General features: G+C 39.0%; 1 protein-coding gene across 1 annotated transcript in view; it reads right to left on the reverse strand.

The window, feature by feature from the left end:
• LOC144222040 (uncharacterized) overlaps positions 1–21507 on the reverse strand; it is a 76704-nt gene that overhangs the window by 3140 nt on the left and 52057 nt on the right. The window lies entirely within an intron of this gene.

Here is a 21507-nt window from a genome sequence, read left to right on the forward strand (position 1 = left end):
CCCCACATTCTTTCACTCCAAATACTTTGGGACTCCGTAACTATCTAAAGGATGTTTGCCTTCAAATTACAATTAGGATACCTCTGGTTTTTCTTTCAAATCTAGAAAAATATAGAGTTGGGAGCAAGGGGTTACAAAATGAGATGAGGGGCATCTGAGTGGCTCAGTCAGTTAAGCAGCTGACTTTGCAATTCATGAATTTGAGCCCCGCATCAGGCTCTGTGCTGACAGCTCAGAGCCTGGAGCCTGCTTCAGATTCTGTGTCTCCCTCCCTCTCTCTCTCTCTCTCTCTGTCTCTCTCTCTGCCCATACCCTGCTCCCACCCTGTCTCTCTTTCTCAAAAAATAAACATTAAAAAATGAAAAAAATGACCCAAATAAGATGAAACAGGTAGTTATTTTCAGGTGATGTGCATGTACAAACTCATCACAAGATGGCCAGGGTGTTTTTCAGTCACAATTTGAAAATATTTCCATCCTAAATGGGTCATGAATTAACTTTTTTGTGCTGAGCAGCTGATTGTCTTGTACTTCTGAGCATCCTGGAAACATCAGAAATATATCCAGACATAGTTCTGAACATCTCAACATCCAGAGCCCAAAGACAGAGGAGCCCCAAGGATGCTCATTAGATCAGATTCACCAATGGTGTTGGCTCCGCTATCAAATACCATACTTCTCTCCCCTCTCCACCATCACTGACACTTAAGGAAGACTAAGGTCAGCTTAGTGGATAATCCATGTTAGATAGCATTTTAGAGTAATTGTGGGCAAGAAAGACACAATTGAAGGAAACATTCCTTACTTCTTAGTATTATAGAAGGTGCCCAATGGTAACTGGAAGATACCCTTGAGAAAGACTGCAGCATCTATTCAACAAGAATCTAAACTTTGTTTTGCTGAATGAATGTCTATTAGGTGCAAAACACTGCAAGGAGTGGATGATGGTTAAGGAATGGATACACAGTAATTTGTTCTCCTATCTAATTTTTTACTAGGAAAGCACGGGGCATTAATTTGGGCACTCACGCTTCTCTCGCAACCAATATTTAAGCCTCTGTGTTGTACCAGCTAATGGGCATACTGACACCATTTCATCTGGCACAGGAGCCCTAATTGGCAATGAAGCATCACCCTACAGGAAAGTCCCAGGAGACCTTGATTCTCCCCCTCCTCCCTTTCCTCCTCCTCCTCTGCCTCCTCCCCCTCCTGCTCTGGGCTTCTTTGCCAGGGCTTTGTTTCTTTTTGTAATTTGTGCCTCTTTTCTGAGCCCTGTAAAACACAGCTAGATGGAAAAAAGTCGTGAGTCAAATGTCCCTCCCTGAGGCTCAACTCAGCAAGGGTTTTCCAGTCCTTTGAGATATTTGAACTCCTGCATAACTAAGGGAATATTAACTTATCAATTTAGGGCAGAGGCCCAGACTACCCATCCCCAGGTCCTCACCCATGTTAAGAACCACAGGGTAAGATACTAGGACTCTCTCTACCACCTCTTGACCATTTAAAAAAAATGGTAACAATGTGTTATGGACTGAATGTTTGTGCCCTGCATCCCCCAAATTCTTATGGTGAAGCCATAATCCCCAGTGAATGGTATTGGAAGATGAGACTTTGGGAGGCAGTTAGGCCATGGGAGTGGAGCTGTTCTGAAAGCGCTTAGTGCCTGTATCAGAAGAGATTCAAGAGAGATGATCTCTCTCTCTCTGCTGTGTGAGGACACCCTGAGAAGGCAGCCATCTGCAAACCAGGAAGAAGGCCCTCACTAGACATCAAATTAGCTAGTACCTTGACCTTAGACTTCCAAGTCTCCAGAACGGTGAGAAATGAATGTTTGTTGTACAAACTACCTAGTCTACAGTAATTTGTTACAGCAGCCTAAACTGACTAAGCCTCAGTGCTGGTTGGAGGCAGCCAACTGGATGAATGAGAAACCGTTAAGCCCTTAAAAATAAAAGCTGATAAACAATGCAAGTAACATTATAAAATATACAGAAATGTTCCAATGAATAAAACTTAGTGAACACCCTTCATGATACTGAATGCTGCACAGAAATCGCATTAATCAAAAACAAGATAAACTGTAAGCACTGTACTTATTTTCTTTGGGTACAGAATCATAGAAATATTGCCAAATTGTAGATGCTTTTAATAAACATGTCACAAACTACTACATAACTATTTAAATAGAAGGAAATACATTTTTGGGGAATTGTAAACATCTCAAAGTTATGGCCTTGCATTTTGTCTTAATTTCTGCTAAAATAGGGCTTTGTTATTTCAGATACCCCCATGCTGTTCAGTCAGTCCTTCTTCAACAAAAAGTTGGTGACTAAATCTGGATGCTTAACCAAACTTAACTAATATTTATAATGATAGGAGCCATTTTATTGGCAATAAATCGGCTTCTGATTTCTGCACCATACGCTCCCACACACACAAAGGTGGATGGGCAGGAAGAAAACGGAAGTGGTGCAGGGTGATATTCTCCATGGACAACCTAAAATGAAGACACAAAATCTGCATCAAGGGGTGATGATAGCGGGTGAGGGCGATATGGAAGAAATCCATCAGGAAGTTGTCTAACACACGCAGCAGAGGGAACTTAAAAAGAACAAAACATAAAAAGAAAATAATGTGACATCCACATGTACAATCACCTCCCACAGCAGGGAATATGTGAAGTGGCTTTTATTTTGAAGACTTCACTGCTATGGAAAGGGCAAGATGACTCTGCAGGTACGAAACTGGGTTTGGTGTTGCCTTTGGGAAGTGGGGAAGCTCCCTAAATGTTACCCAGGTGGTTAAGAGGAAGGGCAACCGGAGTGCCATCATTGTTTATTTGCTAAGTAATGGTTCCTCTTTTAGAAGGTTGCTTTTTGTTGTTTTTTTTTAAGTGTCCAAACATTGAAAATAGTGAGGAGTTAACACATTAACTAAGGTGGGATTAAATAAGGTGGGATAGGAAGAATGGAAGTTTTCTGTTTCATCCTTTCTCCCAAACAACAACAAAGGATTATAACCCAACCACTGCCTCTGAGGGATTTACAAGATAGTGGATCAGAGGGGAGAGGAGGTAGAGGAAGAAGAGAGAGAAAGAAGCCCCAGAGAGCTCATTGGATTCTCTTATTTCCACACTCCTCCTAAACGCTCCCTAGCTCAGTCTGTACATTATAATCTAAATTGTGTGTGTGTGTGTGTGTGTGTGTGTATAGATAGATTAGTCTCTAGCTTAATTATATTTGGCAGCAGAGGTAGAAATTACTATATGCAATTTTGATGCTTAGACAGAAGTTTTCATTACATTTGAAAATACAATGTGTACCTCAATAAAAAAAAAGAAAAGCAATAAATAAAAGCAAAGCAAAGAAAATACAGTGTGTAGGAGTAGATGAAAAATATACTCTAAAATCCACCACCTTCTTTTAGAAGCTATTGTAGAGTGGTATAGTGTTTGTTTTGCTTCTTTAGATAAGTGTGGACATTGAACACTGAGGGATACTATAAGATAGCTTAATATGTAAAAGTTGTGCACAAAGTACAGATTAATCAGCCGACTGGAATTCTGCCCATACCCTAACATGTCTGCAAGCCCCTAATTTCTCATACTCAACAGTTATAATCTTAAAGGACCACATTGCTGTATGCTACTCATTGCTGAATGAGTGGTGTACAATATCTTTTTAAATGTGGCATAATAAACTCTTGTGTATTTTAGGAATTAAAATAAAGTTATAAAATTGAAGGGCAATAAATGTAAAAGTGCCAACATTCCTCCAAACAGCGTTTAAGAAATATAATTAGGTGAGAAGAATATCTCACTTTCAAAATTGTTAATGCTATTATTGGGAAAATAGGGAGAAGTGCACCCATCTTTAAGTTGTATGAGTTAGTCAAGCCTGCATCTTGCCTACTCCAGACATCAATGAGCTATTTCAGTTTGTCATCATTGTTGTTTTAACCGATGAGAGGGCATTTTAAAACTCTATGGCATTTCCTCAAAAGTTTAATTCTCTCCTAGGTATCCTACAGATACGCCTTTAGTCCTGGAGATTGACTACTTTATTTCAGAGCCCAGACCAAAAAGTGGTTGGTGGTTGTGCTGTTGAAGAATCTAGACAAGAAAATAGCCCACTTGGTAGTCAGCATAGTAAAGAATCAGAGAATCATCAAATTTTGGACCTGAAAAAAGTCTTAGAATCTAATTCCATGCACTCATGTTACATATGAAGAAATAACAGACCTACACAGACAGTTCACACTGAGGGCCTCCTGCTTCCCAGTCTAATCTTCATGATATCACCACAGAAACCTAGATTAAGAATCTCTGCAGTCATTTTTTACAAACAGAAAGAGTGAAGAGAAAATGACACTCACAGCTTTCCTTTCCACAGGGTTGTAGAGGCAAACAGTCCATGCACCAACCTGTTTATTCAACCTCTCCATGCTCACCATTTTGTACACTGTGGTGGGGTGGGGGTGGTAGACAGGTGAGGTTGCAAGTTTTAAAACATACATGTCAGTCACAGTTGGTGAGACCCAACTGGGATGGCAGTTGAGTCTAGTCTAGTGCATGGCATCAAGATCTCAGCAGGTTTTAGTTTTTAATAACTCTTTTTTAGGGGCGCCTGGGTGGCTTAGTCGGTTAAGCGTCCGACTTTCACTTGGGTCATGATCTCGCGGTTCGTGGGTTCGAGCCCCGCGTCGGGCTCTGTGCTGACTGCCAGCTCAGAGCCTGGAGCCTGTTTCAGTCTGTGACTCCCTCTCTCTCTGACCCTCCCCTGCTCACGCTGTCTCTCTCTCTCCTAGAAATAAGAAAAAATTTAAAAAAAAAGAAAAAAGATAATAACTCTTTTTTAAATAAACATTTTAAATACATTTTTAAATAAATAATATCTTTCATATATTAAAAAATTCTCTTTCTTTGACAAANTCCTAGAAATAAGAAAAAATTAAAAAAAAAAGAAAAAAGATAACTCTTTTTTAAATAAAAATTTTAAATACATTTTTAAATAAATAATATCTTTCATATATTAAAAAATTCTCTTTCTTTGACAAAAAAAATCAGTTGAGAGAGAGGAAATTTAAGTTTAACGTAACTTTAGTTCAAAGAAACACACAGGAAACATGATTCTCCTCAGGAGAAAACCTGGATCCTATATAAATATTGTCTTTTGGGGGAGAGGGTCAAGGAATATGTTCCTTTTGAAAGGAAAAAGGTCTATTGAATTTTCATTGCCTTCACAGACTGAGATTTGTCATTATTCCCTTACTACAGTGAGGAAACAAAGTTATATGGAATTTAGATATTCATTCAGCACAAATGACTTTGATTTAACTTTGGACGCCCCTGTTCTTTAAAAGCCCTTTGAGCCACCCTATCACATGAGATTTTTTTCAACGCTTACCCTTACAATATTCTTCAACCTGTAGCCATCTTGCTGGTTCCTTTCTCCTTCTCTTCTCCCCTCTACCCTTCCAAATCACTTTCTACCATGTCCCCACAATTTCATCCCCTTCTCCCTCTGTTGTATAGAGCAGTTCTGGTCTTAACCTTTCCAGCTTCTCAACTCTTCTTCAGGCCTGTTACTGCATATCCAAAACCAGTCAAGGTGCTCATCCAAATCAAAGGACCTTCTGAGGCTACTTCCTTTAAGCCTGTGGTCAACGTAAGAGTACATGAGAACCACCCACAAATCTGATTAACATTAAATTCAGATGCGGGCTCATCAGTTTGGGATTGGCCTAGAAACACTTATGTTAATAGTCATGATTTGATTCTGATAGAGAGATCTTGAACTCATTCTTTGGGAAACTCTGTAGTACAGTGAGATTTATCTTCTACTTGAGGCAGTTGGAGTCTAGGTATCAGGGTTTTCTCTCCTTTTCATATAGAGAGAAAGAGACCCCACTATGATTGGAGTTAAACATCTCCCCATTGTTTTATCGCTCAGCCCATCCTATGGTATAAGCCAGAGATCACTCTCGTTAGAAGCTCAGTCAGTTGAAACTTGGGTAGACTCATTAGCAGGGGATAAGACTCATATTTCCTGTCCTAAGAGGATTTCTCTTGTCAGAAACATGTTTGTATTCACTTGAACGGGCTCAGTGACCCATGTAGCTAAGTCACATAGAGGACCAAGCCTACCCTGAGAGAGCCCAGAGGACTTTGCTTACCATCCATCCTCCAATGGTGTTTAACAGAAGACAGTCTTAAAAGACCAGGAAGGAAGACCATTTGGGATTAGCAGAGTTCCACATTATTTTGTATTTTTAATATCCAGCGTAGTTTGTGATTTAGGTGGCATTATTGAATAAGAGTAGCTTTGTTTTCAACTCCATTTACAGTACAGCTGTGTCTCTTTCGAAAGATCATTCAAATACAAGAATCAGAAAGCGATCCAAGGGTCATTATAAAGTATTTAAATCATCCATGCTATGAATTAATAAATTATATAAGGCATTTTAAATAGTTTGTTTTATTGAGATGAGCACTGGGTGTTATATGGAAACCAACTTGACAATAAACTATGAAAGAAAAAAATAAAAATAAAAAATAAAACAAAAGAAAATATTTTGTTTTACAAAACTGTGGTGCCCACTCCTCAGAAAGATATTAACCCTATTGTGTAAAGAAATATATATATCTATATTATTCTTTCTAATGAGTTTATCTTTTTTCATGCTTCTGTCATCTTTTTACCTTTATTCTTAGCTCTTTGAATAGAAGAGCTAAATTTTCTACTTTGTTGTTGTTGTTGTTGTTGTTGTTGCCTTGAAACATTTTACTCAATGATTTCAGCCCATAGTAGGTACTCAGGAAAATGCTTATATCCTACCCAGGGCCCTGCATACACTCCCCCCTTCCATTAGCAGTGTTTGAATCTAGATAGGTGTTTTAACCACCCTGTGTTCCTGAGAATATTCCCTGTAAAGTAAGATAAAAATAATAGCCACTGCCAAGAATCTCTACTCTTTTAGGACCCCTCTGGAGTCTAGAACTGCGTCTCTGAAGGACTTCTCTCATCCACTGGTAGACTTCCACAAAACATTGAATTCTGCATTTTATTTTTGATAGTGCATCGCTCATGGCCCCTTTGCTTTCAGAATCAAGCCTACGCTCCCAAGCACAGCGTTGAAGGGCCAGCAGCCCTTCTAGACTGGCTCCTGCTCAGATGAAAGGCTTCATCCCTGCCCCGACCCCTTCCATGTGCTGCTCCGACTCCACCAACCACTGGCTGCTCGCTGGCCCTGCTGGTCTCTCACTGGCACAGGTCTGCACACAGCCTTCTTCCATCTGCCCGCCATGTTTTTCTCTGTCATCTTCTATTTCAAGGCTGAGCTCAAAGATCACCTTATCATTCAAACTGTCCCTTACAGTCCCACTCCCAGATAATTTAGTTGAGCCCCACCTTTTGTTCCCTGGGTCTTTGCACATTGTGCTATTATAGCATTGAATTCTGTACGTGTCTGTTGTTCTCACCACCCTCTCTGCCCAGGCCCCAAGCCTTTCGGAGGTAGAAACTGTAACCCACGGATGAATGAATGAGCGAATGCTTTGCCTGTCTTAACTGCCTGGTTTGTCTCAGCCATCAGTAACAAGCACAGAGCTCAATTATTTCCTAAAAAGCAGTAATCTTTTTTTGTATTCATTCCCTGGTGAAAGTGGTTTCCTCTACTTGCTCCTGTCTCCAAATCTCTTATCACCTGGATTCCTGTTATTTTACTCTTGCTTTAATATATCCCAGTTTGACAAGATTTCTTTGCTTATATTACTAGCTACTTTAAATCCTTCACAGATTTCATTAAGTGATAACTATAATACAGTATCCTCTGAGCATTATCTGAGGTAAATAAAATATTTTTCCTTCAAGGGGAGCCTTCTTACCTGCCCCCCATTTCTCTTTCTCACTTACTGTATCCTGGGTGGAGCTGACGTCAGTTCTTCCTCTGTCCATCCAGTTCCCTAATGGTTTTGAATCATTATTCTTTATTAATTTGTTTTGCTTCAGCATACATAATTGACTACAATTACTTGACAGTTTCATTTTGGATAATGTAGATTTACAAACTCAAAACTTTGCCATGCACTTCACTTTTGCTGATATCATTATGTATGCTTCAATAGCAGGGATTATTGTGGTGTTTTGTGCAAACAATATGGAAGAGTTAAGTAGCAAGAATGAAAAGAGACTCAACCAAAAGAGATCATCATAAACGTGTCTGAGGATAGAAGTGCATTTCCTAAAATTATTAATATAGTAACAAGTATATTCAACTTTTGCATTAAATAATTGGGTATAGAATCTCATTCCTAAGAAAGCTTACTGAAATGATGGTTCCTTGATGTATGGAATGGGTTGTTTACCTGATGAAGCAACATACAAATATCTCAGGAATAACCAGCTTTAAAACTGACAGCAAACTCCTTAGGGCAAAGACTTTATACGTTTGGCACAATTACACTTATTGTACACCAGTGCTGTCTAAATATTTAATAACTGTTCCCCCACACCTATTCCTGGCAGGTCCAGCCTTCCTGACTTGTCATGTCCATAATCAAATATGTATTTCCACATTAATCATTTGAGGTGTGGTGCCACGTTTAGGCTGGTTTCTCTGGGATGTTGCCAGCTTCTCTAGGGTTGAGGTGTGCTCTGGGTGACTGGGATATATATATAGATAGATAATTAGCCATGAATATCAAACAGTACTTTCTTTTTTTTCCTTGCTTTTAAAACTCTCTTCATCTTTAGAGATTGATGACTTACAGAGTGAGCTGTATTTTCTCCTGAAGGTAAAGCAGTCACTTTTTTCTGAGTTTGCACTGAGACCCTGGCTTCATCATCAAGGCTCTATAACTGTAACTCTAACTTCACTTTGGGCAGCTCACTTGGGCTCTCAGGAGGTCAGCTTGCTCATCTGAAAGAGATCCTCTTGGGCTGTTCACAAATGTTATTTCTGGCCCCCAAGTTCTAGTGTATTGCCTATTTCCAGATGTAATATTTGTGCTTGTTTACTCAGAAGAAAAAAAAATTAGTTCTCTTGTAAGTCTACCTTTTGAGAGAATTCAAAAAAGGTTCTATTAAATACTGGATCTATTATCTGATTTTCTTTTTTTAAGAGAAATTTACTCAATATTAATTATATATAAGCAGGGGGTCAGTGCGGCAATAAATTTGAGTGTCAAAACACATACATGTAGAATAACCTGGCTGTTTAATTATATGGATTTTCAAAGAACAACAAAATTTCAAATGATCAGAAAGAACAAAATCTACTGATTCTGAGACAAAAGTCTACTAATTGTGTGATTGTGTGAACTCCTCTCTTGTTTCCTTTATCAGTAAAGTGGGAATCTTATCTTTCTCTTTACCAAAGAACAAGAAAGAAGGTAAAGGCATCAAGGTCCATTGCAGTTACAGGAGTTTCCACTGGAAATTTTCTGTATAAAGATGCCGTAGAGGCTGGTGCTTCCAGTTTCCTGACCGTGGGAGAGCCTTCATGTGTGTCGGCTTGCACTTTCCCTTTCAGTTGCTCTCTTGACGTTTGCCCCCATTTCCTTGGGTCCGGAACCACCATCTTTGCTCATGCAAACTGTCGTTTGTAGTTGCTGCAGCAGCCCTAATCAGCCCTCAGAACGATTTAATCTGTTCTTTGTTTCCATTAACCACTTCTTCCCAAGGCCCAAGTTTATCTGCCAAAAGGGTAGTAGGTAAGGCTCTGTAAAAATGCTGTGCAAACCCTTTTAGTGTTTCTCACCCTGTCTTCCTCTCCTTTCTGGGAATTCCCAGCCTGCAGTAGTTACGTTTGTACACACACAGGTTTCCATGGGCAACTCAGGTAAACTGGAAAATTCTGTGGCCTAAGTCAAGATCAGGATCATTTCTACCTGTAATCACTTTTACTTTTGTGAAGTTTAAACAAATGGTTCAGGGAAGTGAACCCCAGGTAGCAGGAGCACAGAAAGCTCTGGTTAAACTAAATCGTCACCATTATGTAAACCTCAACACCTAACAATAACTTTCATGCTTCCCGTTACAATGACTTATGCCAATTTTAGTCTCATGTTTAAATTACTAATATTAGATGTTATTGCATGAACACAACCAGCATTGACACTGTTTTTAAGAGCAGTATGTCATATTTATCTTTCTGGATGCTTTTAAAAATGCATACTTCCTCCACAGTGTCCCCAAATACTAATTTTGACTTTTCCATCATTGACTAGGATCACCTTGCCTAATTTGATTTTTGTTTCTATGTTAGTAGATCTTGTAATATTTATTGTTATGATTATTTTTCCATATTGATTCTTCCCCCCAATGGCTGTTATTCATAGAAAAATCACACACAGGATTATTCATTCATTCATTTATTCACTCATTCGTTCTGTAAATACTATTGAGTACCTACTTCCTGCCAGGAAGTGGACTATTACTTGTTCATAAGTCTTGGTCTTCTATTATTACAGAGCTATCTATTCTTCCCTTCAATTCTATCAATATTTGCTTCATATTTGTAGGAGCTCTGATGTTTGGTACATATATTATTATTTTATCTTCTTTCTGAATTAAGGTTTTTAATATTATATGATGTCCTTCTTTGTTGTAACAGTTTTTGACTTAAAATTTATTTTGTTTACTATTAGTATACCACCCCTACTCTCTTTTAGTTACTATTTGAATTGAATATCTTTTTCCATCTTTTCACTTTCAACCTATTTGTGTCCTTAGATCCTCAGATCCAAAGTCTCCTGTAGACAGCAGAGAGTTGGATCCTGTTTTTTAAAAAAAATGTTTATTTGTTTATTTTGAAGGAGAAAGAGTGAGGGAGAGCAGGGCAGGGGCAGAGTAAGAGGGAGAGAGAGAATCCCAAGCAGGTTCCACACCGTCAGCACAGGGCCCAACATGGGGTTCCATCCCACAAACCGGGAGACCATGACCTGAACCCAAATCAAGAGTGGGGCACATAACCAACTGAACTACCCGGACACCCCAGATCCTGTTTTTTTTTTTTTTAATCCATTATGTNCTATAGATACTTTCTTTGTGGTTACCATGGCGATTATATAAACTATCCTAAAGTTATAGCTATCTATTTGAAACTGGTGACAACTTCATTTACAGACAAAAACTCCACTTATTTACATCTCTGCCCATTCCTCAGCTTAAATTGTTGATGCCACAGATTATATCTTTATATATTGTGTATCCATTAACATAGATTTATGGTTATTTTTTATTCATTAGTCTTTAAATCCATAAAAGAAAAAAACAGTGGAGTTACAAACCAAAATTATAATAATTCACATTTTTATATTTGTCCATATATGAATCTTTGCCAGAGGACTTATATATTCATATTGTTTCAAGTTACTATTGAGTGTCCTTTGGTTTCAACTTGAAAGACTCCCATTAACATTTCTCATAGGCCAGGTCTGCTGTCAACTCCTTCGACTTGTATTTATCTGGGAATATCTTCATTTCTCTCATTTTTGAAGAGTGGTTTTGTCAGATATAGTATTCTCAGTTGACAGTTTTTCCTTCTAGTACTTTAAATACATCATCCTATTGCCTTCTAACCTGCAAAATTTCTGTTGAGAAACCCACTAAAAATCTTATTGAAGCTCCCTAGTCATGACGAGTCACTTTTCTCTTGCTGCTTTTAAGATTCTCTCTTTGTCTTTGACTTTCTACAGTTTGATTATAATGTGTCTCGGTGTGGGTCTGTTTGTTTATTCTACTTAGAGTTTGTTAAGATTCTTTTATGTGTATATCCATGGCTCTCCTTAAAGTTGGGACAGTTTTACTATTTTTTCTTCAAATAAATTCTCTGCCCCTTTCTCCCTGTCTTCTCCTTCTTGGACTCTCACGATGCATATATTGCTGTGTTTGGTGAGATCTCAAAAGTCCCTTCACTTTTCGTCATCCTTATTTCTTTTTCTTCTTTAGACTCAACAACTTTAAATGAATCATCTTAAAGTTTTATGATTCTTTTTTTCTGCCTATTTAAATTTGTTCTTGAACCCCTCTAGTAAATTTTTCTACTCATTTATTGTTTTCTTCAGCTTTATAACTTTAGTTTGGTGTTTTTTTTTATGTTTACTTTTTTATTTTTGAGAGAGAGAGAGCACAAGCAGTGGAGGAGCAGAGAGAGAGGGAGACACAGAATCCAAAGCAGGCCCCAGGCTCTGAGCTGTCAGCACAGTGCTCATTGTGGGGCTGGAACCCACAAACCATGAGATCATGATCTGAGCCAAAGTCAGGTAGTCAACTGAATGAGCCACTGAGGTACCTCTAGTTTGGTTCTTTTTAATAACTTTGATCTGTTTGTTGGTGGTCTCATTTTATTCATGAATTATTTTCCTGATTTGTTTAGTTGTCTGTGTTTGCCTTTACCTTACTGAGCATACTTAAGAAAATTGTTTTAAAGTCTGTTATGCCCAAGGCCTGTGTTTCTTTAGGATTAGTTTCTGGAGATTTATTTTGTTCCTTTGAATGGGCCATATTTACCTCTTTCTTTGTATATCTTGTGATCTTTTGCTGAAAATAAGGCGTTGAAAAAACCTATTTTCTCATCCAGTCCTAGTAAACTGGCTCTGTGCAGAGGAAGATCACTGATTAGCCTGCCATGAAGATTCAAGGCCTTCTCAGCCATCTTCTGGAATATATGTTTTCCCTGGGTCTGTGCATATGCTTTTTCTTCTCCAACTCACTTGTATCCCCAGCTACTTTTAAATCTATTAATTTTCCCTCGAGTTTTACCCCTGCTATTTGTCAGGATTTTAGATATTCTACTGTATTCCTCTACCTGGAATCCCTGGCCCAGGGATCTGCAGCCCCTGAAGGCCTGATGTCCAAAACATGCCACCATTCCCATCAGTGTTCTGAGTAGGCCAGACAGAAACCACTCCCTCCGACAAGCCAGAATGTTGCAAGCAAGTTCCACTCTTTCCTTCTGTCCTGGGGGAGGGACCAGGATTTGGGTGGCATTCTCCTGACCATGTCATGCTGCACTGGGGAGGGTAAGGGCAGGCAAAAATGCCGCATCCTATTGCTTTGAGTGTGACCTCTTCTTGGCTAGACGTGCACTTGGTTGTACAGCTTCTGAACTCATTTCCAGAGTTCCCACAAAGCTACTTGTTCCATATATTGTTGTTCATTTGGTATTTCCGTGGGAGAACAAGGGCCGGGAGCTTCTTAGTCTGTCATTGTGCTGACATCACCCTTGCTCATAAGTAACTCATAATCTAGACACAGAACAAGAATGACATAAATTTTTGTGGTTTAGAAAAAATAACTCTTGAGATTACACATCCTTGTATAAAAAAAATAAACTTCAGGACCAGAGAAACCATTAGAAACCTGTGTACTGGACTTGGTGAGAAATGGCAAGAGCCTGAGCTAAAGCAGAGGTGTACATTGAAGATCTATTTAGGAGTTATAGTTCAGTAGCCTCCTGGATGCACAGACCAGAGATGTAATGATGGAGGAGACATGGAGTCAAGAAATAGACTAGTAGATTCCAGTAACTCTGTGATTTTAGTCAAGTTTCTTGGCCATTCTGAATTTCATTTCCTCGTCTATAAAATAGGGTGGTTCTGAAGTTTAAAAGAGATACCGCATATGAGTGCCTAGTATATATATAGTAGGCCACTAATAAGAGTTTCTTTTTTTCTCATCCCCCTATCTTTAACCAGTATTACTAGATTATGCCATTTAGTGGATGGTGATACTATTAACTGAATAGGAAAAGTAGAAGCCAATCTTTTAAATCCCTGTGTTCGTTGGTTTGATTGTTTGTTTTTAACTCCTACTCTTCAGTGCTAGTCTACATTAGGCAGGTTCTATATAAAGAAGAGTTTGCATTTATATTTATCTTTCCCAGACAAGCTGTCCTAAATTTCCTAAAATTATTATCTGATTCCCAGAATGTTCTCCAAAAATGAAGCAGGAAGCAAGGTCACTTTTAGCACCCTGGTTGGTCCCAGGTTATTCTGTAAATTTGGAGCTAAGTGGTAAAAATAATTGGTCTCCTGGCTCTTGAACCAAGGCTTTATTACTGTCACCAAATCTGAGGCTTTTAAAGAGTCCTGTGAGAATTTTCCCCAAATGATTCTAATTCGACAGATTAACAGCCATGTAAATATATTGTGTGCATTCATGATGACAGTTTGAATGTTATGTTTAGAGATTATGAAAGGAAAATAGAAAAAGGAATTTCAACTTGCCTTCTCTTCCCCTTAAAGTGCTGACCTTTCTATAAAATTATGTTTCTGTAAGATTCAAATTGCTATCAATACTAGAAAATATAAGTTCTCCTGCAACTACTATTTCATGCGGAATATATATCTAGCTTTACAAATCCTAATGCAGTGGCTTGTAACGGATGAGAAAGAACAATTTTAAAACCTTTTCTTGAGATATTTTAGAAAAATCAGGATGATGTGTTTACCCCTTGATACCCCTTGATTCAACTAAACAAATCAACTAGCTGTAGTTATGGTATGTGCATCAGATTTTAGAAGATGATAATTATATATCCAGACATTCCATTCTGATAGGGAAAACGCTATTGGCTTATAAAACATGAAAGCTGAGAAGTTGGGAAAATGCCAGCATCTAGCTGGGGAGTGATAAAGGCAACTGGACCCCTGTGCTGTTTCTTGCAAGTCACACCCCAACTTCCCACACGACCGAGAAATGGACTTTTCCAGAGTCCTGAATTTGATTAATCATGTTGTATTTTTTTTTAAGTTTTTAAATTTATTTTGAGAGAAAGAGCACAAGCAGGGGAAGGGCATAGAGAGAGAGAGGGAGAGAGAGAATCCCAAGCAGGTCCCACACCATCAGCACAGAGCCTGACGACTTAGGGCTTGAACCCACAAACTATGAGATCATGACTCAAGTCAAAGTCAGATGCTTAACCGACTGAGCCATCCAAGTGCCCCAAATCATACTGTATGTTTTGAATTATTTTTAAGAAAACAAAGGGTATAAAATATTAAGTAATAACATCTAATTCTTTTCTCCTCATCCTACTGCTGTGGTACGTTGCTGGATCTTCTCTCTTATCTAGTGAAGTAGCCACATTTGTTGGCAAAATGTTACCTTCCACAGAAAAAGTAAGAATCACATTTTTTTTATATTGAAGATGATGAAACACTGGAAGACTTCTTATTATAATTCATTGTTACACACGTAGAGATGTATTTTTGTTTAGCAAAGTCCTGGTAGTTGGAAAGACACAATTATTCAGTGAGTATGTCTTTGTCTATTTTGACATGTGACACTGTGTTATTCAGAGACTTTTATTCAAGGACATTGTAAGGCTGCATTTCTCAGAGATGACACATGAACATGCACAGACACAGATAATAGTTTTGTCTCATAAAGCCTTATCTCTTGAAAGACCTGGCTCAGATGATAAGATTGCCTCATGGAGCCCTGATGTAATTGAGGCAGGTGCCCAACAAGGTATCTGCTGGCATCCCAGACTCATTTCTGGGTCCCAGACTCATATACACTCCAGGTATACTGAACTCCAGGCAATAACTGAAACCTGTGCACCACTTTCTTTCTTTTCTTTCCACCTGCACTTCCTACGCCACCATCCATGCACTTTCCCTCGCCTCCATGCTGTCCCCACTGGCTAACATACACTTCATCCCCTCCTGCTCCATCAATGCTCTGATTGTCCTATAATTTTCAGCCTCCTTCAGAACTTGATAAGCATTAAGCCCTTCTGGAAAGCTGCCTTTACATTCATGCTGAGTTGGGTCCCTTTCTAAGTATGCCTTAGAACCCTCTGCAAACCTTGGTTATGATGTTCTAGTCACTTGTTTTCTCCCCCATAGGATAGTGAACTCCTTGAGGATAAAAATTTGTGTTTTTTCAAATTAAAAATACCTACAGTACTACCTGGCACCTAGGCAGGACTCAATAAATGTGTGTGTTTTTAAATATAATTTATTGTCAGGTTGGCTAACATACAGTATGTAAAGTGTGCTCTTGGGTTTTGGGGTAGATTCCCATTGAATTCATTGAATAAATGTGTGTTAAGTGAGTAAGTGGACAAATGGGTGAATGATTCTATCCTGATATGTAAATGGAATATTGACATGTGTACACCAGAATCATAGCTAACTCTTCCCAAGTCACTTCCACGTGCCAGGCATGGTACTGGGCTTTTTCAAAGCATTTGCTTATCTAACCCTATTAATGACTCTATGATGGAGATATCTTTATTTTCCCCATCCTGTAGATGAGAAATTGAGGCACAGAGAGTTCAAATAACAAGATCATACCATGCACACAGATTTCAATCAAGGATTAGATGAGCCCTTACACTCAGTCTATACTTGAAGTTGTATGGCTACTAAGCCTATGCTAAAGGAAGAGCCATAGAACTTGCTTTTGCTATATTATTTGTACTAATAAAAAAAGGAAAACAAATCACCTACAACCCTTAAAACAAATATTTGTGTTATCTGTAAATATTTTTTTACTTTCTTTTTAATTAAAAGAATTTTAAGTCCTATATATACATAATTTTTATCTTAACATATATTGTATTCATATTCATGTTACTACCTTGTCCTCATAACCATACTAGTTAATGTGTGATTGTCGTATTCCAGGTGAGTTGATACGCTTAGCCAATTACCTACTCTTAGACATTTGTTTCTCTCTAACAATACTATGGTGAAAGTATTGTATATTGGGGATCTCTTTTGATGTTTCCTTAGCTTTTCAGAAAGGGAATTTCAGCATGAAAGACACACCAATTATTTAACAGGGAAATAATCAAGGGGCCCAGGCATTCAGCACTATGTCTGTGGTTTCTGGAGGCGCTAGACTGGGAGAAAAGACTAGCTGTGATAGGGTCCTTGGGCTAACCCTTATTAACTGGGCAACCTTCCCTGTGGGGAAATGTCCCAAATCCAACAGCTCAGACAGAGGACAGCCTGAGGAAGAACTCATAGTCCACACCTCTTTAGAATACAGAATGGAATCTGGTGAAAGTTGGCATCTGTCATGGCTACAAATACAAGTTGGGAAAATTGTCAAGACAGGGCCATGTACATCATGTGAGGTCTGTGGAAGAGAGGAAGTAGCCCTGGACTAAAAAGTTGCCTGAATTATTTAATGCTCCTTGGGGGAACTTAATGTTGAAAGTCTCAGGAATTTAAAAAGCAAACAAAAAATGCCAGCTAGCATAACTGATGTCTGCTTCTTGGCAGAGGTGACTCCAGAGCTGTTGTAGACCTAGACTTCTTGAGACATTTCAGAGAGGACACTGTCATTTATGTGATGATAAGGATCACTTCTATTTTTGTAGTTTATGTGCACGCATTTAGCATAACACTTGGTACATACTAGATGCTGAATAAATATTTGTCAAACTAAGCCATAGGTAGGGTAGAGAGCATGTGTACTTTGGCATCAGAAAGATTTGGATTTGAAACTTATATCTATTGCTTACTGACTGGCCTTGGACAAATGACTTCACCTCTCAGAGCTTCAGTTTCCTCATGGAAAATGAGGACAGTCAGGTGGCTCAGTCAGTTTAGCATCTGACTTTGGCTCAGGTCATGTTCTCATGGCCCATGGGTTCTAGCCCCATGTCGGACTCTGAGCTGACAGCTTGGAGCCTGTAGCCTTCTTCAGATTCTATGTCTCCCTCTCTCTCTCTGTCCCTCCCCATTTGTTATCTCTCTCTCAAAAATAAATAAATAAACATTAATTTTTTTTTAAGGAGGGCAATCTGATTGACCTTGCCTAGTGATTTATACATTGTTTGGCTATGTAATGATTTGTAGGAGATAACCACATAGGGAAAATCCAAACATTGCTTATGGCAAAACAATGTCTTAGGTAAGAGAAATTAAATAGGTAAGAAATAAATAGGGAGAGAAATGTGCAGGAATATAACTTTATGCAAAAGTAAGAGAGCTGCAGGAAAAATAGGAATAAGGTGTGGCAGGAACTCACCAGAAATATAATTGAAAGTGAAAGAACCAGCATTTCTAATTCTTACAAAATGAACTAGTTATTTCCCACCTGATGACATGTTAGAGCCTTCTATGGATAATCTCATTTTTTTTCATTTGGCTTCTTATTTACCTCTAAATATGTTACACCTCATATAAAAGATTTTATAACCTAGGGATTCTGAAGTATTGTCCTCAGTCGATCCTGCCGCTGTTTAGAACATTGTGAAATTTATTTTGAAATTCTCATTTGGTCTGCAAAGTGCTTCCTAGAAATCTCTTTAGGAGATTAATTTGGCATAAAATAGAAATTACAATTTGATAGGAATTTTAGAATTCAAATTCATACCTTGTTTTATTAGTATAAAAATGGAGTTGTGTACTCCATGTAGGCACGTGTAGTCGGTGTGTGCGTGTGTGGGTGCGTGCGTGCGTGTGTGTGTGTGTGTGTGTACTTTGGTAAAATGGTGTTACTTGGTGCTAAGACTGGGTGAGGACTCTGAGAACGCAAAAGCTGGAGGACAGCCATAACAACGCCACTCTGAGCTCTTCCCATGGTGATCTTCTCAAAGGCTTCTGCTCCCTCTCCTGATGTTTCATGCTCAAGGATCGCTGGCAATAATGAGCCTCCCGTAGAACATTTTTTTTCCTGATTTTTCAAGCATGCTGCCATCCTTTCAACAGCGCGTCCAGGAGCACCTGGGTGGCTCAGTCGATTGAGTGTCCAACGTGGGCTCAGGTCACGATCTCACGGTTTGCTGAGTTCCAGACCCGCATCGAGCTTGCTGCTGTCACCCTGTCAACACAGAGCCCACTTTGGATCCTCTGTTCTCCTCTCTCTGCCCCTCCCCTGCTTGCACTCTCCCCCACAAATAAATAAATATCAAAATAAATAAACAGCACCTCCAACCTTACAAAGCGAACACCGATTAAGAAAAAAACCCTGCTAATTTCTTTGTAGATTTCTAAGCTATTCATCGTCTGGTCAGAATGCCAGCTCCCCTGGTTCTCCCAAGAATGGATGTAGCTTTCCCTTTAACTGATAACCTATGTTTCCTTTGATTCATTTGTGGTTTATATAGCTTAAGGGCTTTTTCCCTTTAATTTAAAAAGTAAGAATAAAGCACTTCACCCAAAAGAAGAATAAAAAATACTATGACACCTATCTACCCACTCTCAAAACAGATGCTAATAGTGTAAGAAATTAAAACTTTCATATATAGATTTTCCTTGACTTACGATGCAGTTAAATCTCAATAAACCTGTCATAAGTTGAAAATATCATAAGTCAAACATGCATTTGATCCACCAAACCTACTGAACAGCAAGGCTTTGCCTAGCCCACCTTAAATGGGCTTAGAATATTGGCATCAGCTGTGGCTGAGCAAAATCATCTGTTACAAAGCCTATTTTATAAGAGTGCTGAATATCTCATAAAATTGATTGAATACCGTACTGAAAGCGATGAACAGAAATGGTTGTAATTAAATTTTTTAAATATTTATTTTTGAGAGAGAGTGTGTGAGCAGAGAAGGGGCAGAAAGAAAAGGGGACACAGACTCTGAAGCAGGCTCCAGGCTCTGAGCTGTCAGCACAGAGCCCGATGCGGGGCTCAAACTTACAAACCCTGAGATCATGACCTGTGCTGAAGTCAGACACTTAACTGACTGAGCCACCCAGGCGCCCCAGGAACAATTATAATCATACTGGTTGTTCACCCTCATGAGCATGTGGCTGACTGCAGCTATGGCTGCTGTCCAGCGTTGCCTGAGAGTATTGTGCTGCATATCACTCAGGAAAAAGATCCAAATTCAAATTTTAATACGTGGTTCTACTGATTGCATATCACTTTAGCATCATCATAAAGTAGAAAAATTCTTAAGTCAAACCACTGTCAGTTGGGTACCATCTGTGTGGTGGGACCTCCCTCTCCACCCTTCTATTCCTCCCTTCCAAAAGATAGTAATGGATTCCTGACCTTCGTGTACTTCATTCCTATGAGGCATCTTAATAGGTTTGCTACATATGTCTCTATCCACAAGAATATATCTTGTTGTAAGCCCTTATTTCCTGTCTCCACACTGGCCTTAGAGTTCAAGCTCCTAGCTTCCCAAGAACAGCTACTACTCCCTCCAATCCTTTCTCTTGGGCTCATCATAGTGTTACCTCCTGTGCACAAAGGTTTTCAGTTCCTGGGCATTTCAGGTCCCCTGTGGCTTCCCCCCTTTCCTACAAACTTAGGTATGCATGTTAAAAATTGTGTACTGTATTGCAGCCTGCCTATCTGGGTAATTTTAACAAGAATCTTTTCAGGTTATACTCTCTACAACACTGCAGAAACTAGACGTTCTCACTTTATTTTTATAAACCAGTCATTTTCCTGTCTTTGTGAATGTTCTGGTGGGACTACGCATAAGACCATGTTTGATATGCATGCGTGTTAGGACCCCTGTCTACAGTCGCGAGTCCCCCAGGCCTCAATTTGCCCAGTTATGTAAACTTTTAACTTTAAGATTCCGTAATTGTTTTTTTTAAAAATATTTTTTTATTTATTTCTAAGAGAGAGAGAGAGACAGCATGAGCAGGGGAGGGTCAGAGAGAGAGGGAGTCACAGACTGAAACAGGCTCCAGGCTCTGAGCTGGCAGTCAGCACAGAGCCCGACGCGGGGCTCGAACCCACGAACCGCGAGATCATGACCTAAGCGAAAGTCGGACGCTTAACCGACTAAGCCACCCAGGCGCCCCATAAGATCCGTAATTGTTAAGAAGTGTAACAGGAGATGCCAAGTATTTAGGACTCCAACAAAAGAGGTTTTATAAAAATATTAACTCAAAATTGGCATAATTTTGCATAAACATTTTTAGAGAAATTTTATTTAAACAACCTTCATTTCTTCTTATGTTGAGAATATTTCCCAAAATGACTGTAGATATTTTCTAAAAGAAGACACATAGGACCATAAAGTAACATTTTTTGTGTAATATGTGAATATGTTGCTTTTTTAGCAAATAGCCCTCAAAAGCTTGCATTCTTTTCCTTAATAATGGCTATTCTGTATTTCTTTCTTAACAAAGCTTCCTTTGCCCTTATCCACTCAGTCAAACCACTGCCAACTTTTTAATTATAAAGAACTTACCTTACAGGCTACTTTGAGAGAGATGAATCCTGACCACTTACTGGAAGGATAAAACTAGAAATCCTAGTTAAGTAAAGTTTCACCTGAAATGTTCTGTTCTGACAGGGTCATTTTTCCTTTTAGAAAATCTGGCACGGGACTTTGTCCCCTGGGCCAGGTTTCACCTATGTGCTCCATTGCCTCCAACGCTTTGCTATGATCTGCTTGTCGTTTGCTTAAAGCCCAGTAAACATAAGGAATACAGCAGGCTCTTAGCCAAGCTGAGAACTAACACTGAGTAATTTCCAATTCTTCCTGATTAAATGTGTCGTTGTGAAACTGGTGGAGGTAACATGCCGCGCCTGGAACTGCACACCAGGGCACAATCAGAATCGTCAAT

The sequence above is a fragment of the Crocuta crocuta genome, unplaced genomic scaffold, assembly GCF_008692635.1.
Source record: "Crocuta crocuta isolate KB4526 unplaced genomic scaffold, BGI_CrCroc_1.0 scaffold190, whole genome shotgun sequence".
Classification (NCBI taxonomy): Eukaryota; Metazoa; Chordata; class Mammalia; order Carnivora; family Hyaenidae; genus Crocuta; species Crocuta crocuta.